The following is a 3,234-nucleotide window of genomic DNA, read 5'->3' as shown; positions in this document are numbered from 1 at the left end:
TGGTCTCATCACTTCATGGGAAATAGATGGGGAAACAGTGGCAGACTTTACTTTTTGGGCTCCAAAATCACTGCAGATGGTGATTGCAGCCATGAAATTAAAAGACGCTTACTCCTTGGAAGGAAAGTTATGACCAACCTAGATAGCATATTAAAAAGCAGAGACATTACTTTGCCAACAAAGGTCTGTCTAGTCAAGGCTATGGTTTTTCCAGTGGTCATGTATGGATGTGAAAGTTGGACTGTGAAGAAAGTGGAGCGCCGAAAAATTGATGCTTTTGAACTGTGGTGTTGGAGAAGACTCTTTTTTTTTTTTACGTCAGACAGGTAATGTGCCGATGTCGTAACAAGGTTTGTGAGGGAGGCACATGTCACGCAGCAGCGTGAACACCCAATCATCATGCTCATGAACTACAAAAGGATCTGGAGAAGACTCTTGAGAGTCCCTTGGACTGCAAGGAGATCCAACCAGTCCATCTTAGGAGCTCAGTCCTGGGTGTTCATTGGAAGGACTGATGTTGAAGCTGAAACTCCAATACTTTGGCCACCTCATGGGAAGTTGACTCATTGGAAAAGACCCTGATGCTGGGAGGGATTGGGGGCAGGAGGAGAAGGGGGCGACAGAGGGTGAGATGGTTGGATGGCATAACCGACTCAATGGACATGAGTTTGAGTAAACTCTGGGAGTTGGTGATGGACAGGGAGGCCTGGCGTGCTGCGATTCGTGGGGTCGCAGAGTCGGACACGACTGAGCGACTGAACTGAACTGAGGTGTCCTGTAAGAAATAATGATCAAGTCATGACTATAGTGTTTTTTAAAAAATTACACATCCCAGTGATCCCGTTGACTCTGCATTCATTCAGCACAAGCTTGGCTGAGCTTACTATGTGGTAAGAATATAGAGAAAGCTTGGCGCTTATAATCTGAGATCCAGTTTTGCTTTACTTGATGTGTGTGGCTTAGTTAAGTCATTTAAAATTTCTGTATCTCGTCTGTAAAGGAGGGCTGCTGTGAGAATCAAATGAGGGGATGCTTGCCGAGTAACTAGCGTGGAGACTGGGAGGATCGAAATAAATGGCAGATTTCCCCACCCACCCACTCCCTGCAATCACAGTTGCTGGGGAAGGTAGAGGGGCTGATCCAGCTCCCACAGAATTCAACAGTTCCTTCTGCACTTTTTTGACTGATGACAGCAGGGACACTTCCAGAGACAAGAGCCCACAACCCCACAGGGAATTTTTAAAGTAGCATCTGTTGTATCCTTCCAATGATAGGAATGATAAATGGTTGTCGTAGAAAAATTGGACAAGACAGAAAGGAGCCAAGAAGAAAAGCAAAAATATCCATAAGCGCAATAGTCTTGTGGTTGCCCGTGGAGGCGGGGAGGGAGAGGGAGGGATTGGGAGTTTGGGAATAGCAGATGTAAGGTATTATATATAGGATAGATTAACACCAAGGTCCTACTGTATAGCACAGGGAACTATGTTAAATATCCTGTGATGAAACATATGGAAAAGAATATGAAAAATAATGTATATTTGTATAACTGAACCCCTTTGCTATAGAGCAGAAATTAACACAACATTGCAAATCAACTATACTTCAAAAAAATTTTTTTAAATAAATCCATAAACCCACCAACCAGAAATAAGTACAATGGAAGAGCTGTTTGATAGCTAGCCTAACAGATATTCTCACCTCTTCTCCATTACCACCTCCACTCTAGAGACTGGGAAGTGATATATTCACTTTCCCAGGCTCCTTTGTAGCCGGGAGCAGCCACAGAACACAGTTCTGGTCAAAGAGACCTAAAGAGAAATCTGCTGGGGCCCTTTAGTAGGGTCTTCATGTTCCTTATAGAGGAGACAGACACTGCAGACACCAGACTGCTCCCCTTCCTCCCTCCCGCCTCAGATGCAGACACGATGCCTGGAGCTGGGACAGCCATTTTGTGACCATAAAGAAAAGAGGACTGCAGAGATGCCAGCCCAAGATCACCAAGCTGCTGATGCCAGATTCTCAGATCCCCAGAAAACTTATGCATGAAAAGGCACCATAAGTCAAGTTTCCCAATCCTTTGAGCTAAGATTCACACACAACTTGTTAATATGTTTTTGATAGATTTCCTACCAGTCTTAACAGAATTGAGAACTCTTATAATTTTACATTTTGAGTTTTTTCCTATGACACAAAATCATAAAAGTTTTTTCACACCACCAAAAACATTCCAAAACCCCATATTAATGTTTGTCTAACATGTAACTATATATCATTTCCATGTTGCCAGAAATAGTTTCCAATTTTTCACTAGTAATTAAGACTGGGATGAATATCCTCATGTATAAATCTTTGCCTGCGTCTCTGAAAAATTCTCTAAGATATCTAGAAGAGGAACTACTAAGTCAAAGGACGTGAATTACTAGGTCGAAAGCAGACTAGTACATGGCAGGAGTGGAGGCCAGCAAACAACTGATGGTACCCTGGCCTTCCCCTCAGGGATACAAATCAAAAGTTAGTCAATCATCCAATATATATTTATTGAATAGCTATTTCACTCCAGGCTTTCTGCTTTCTGCTGGATACTGTGATGACTGAAACAGACATAGGTCCTGCCCACGTGGGAAATAGCATTTCTCAGATAGCTGCCCAGAAGGATGGTGACTGGTTTTTATTGAACCATGGCCAACTAATGAGTGGAGATGCTCACCATAAAGCTAAAAAGCAAAAACCAACTGAGAAAAATATTTGTGATCTATGCTTTGTCAACAAAGGTCCGTCTAGTCAAGGCTATGATTTTTCCAGTGGTCACATATGGATGTGAGAGTTGGATTATAAAGAAAGCTGAGCACCAAAGAATTGATGCTTTTGAAGTGTGGTGTTGGAGAAGACTCTTGAGAGTCCCTTGGACTGCAAGGAGATCCAACCAGTCCATCCTAAAGGAAATCAGTCCTGGGTGTTCATTGGAAGGACTGATTTTGAAGCTGAAACTCCAATACTTTGGCCACCTGTTGTGAAGAGCTGACTTATTTGAAAAGACCCTGATGCTGGGAAAGATTGAGGGCAGGAGGAGAAGGGGATGACAGAGGATGAGATGGTTGGATGGCATCACCAGCTCAATGGAAATGGGTTTGGGTGGACTCTGGGAGTTGGTGATGGACAGGGAGGCCTGGAGTGCTGTGGTTCATGGGGTCACAGTCGGACATGACTGAGCAACTGAACTGAACTGATATGAAA

The 3,234-nt window shown here is 43.4% G+C and overlaps 1 non-coding gene across 1 annotated transcript; it reads right to left on the bottom strand.

Annotated features, from left to right (window-relative positions):
* Positions 1–316: 316 nt before the first annotated feature.
* On the bottom strand, positions 317–422 carry LOC122426950. Its single transcript, XR_006265298.1, has one exon. It is a non-coding gene; the product is annotated as a small nucleolar RNA U13 (small nucleolar RNA).
* Between the last annotated feature and the right edge of the window lie 2,812 nt (positions 423–3,234).

The sequence above is a fragment of the Cervus canadensis genome, chromosome 24, assembly GCF_019320065.1.
Source record: "Cervus canadensis isolate Bull #8, Minnesota chromosome 24, ASM1932006v1, whole genome shotgun sequence".
Lineage (NCBI taxonomy): Eukaryota > Metazoa > Chordata > Mammalia > Artiodactyla > Cervidae > Cervus > Cervus canadensis.
Note: the sequence above shows the minus strand (reverse complement) of the source record. Positions and strands in the feature narration are given on the sequence as shown.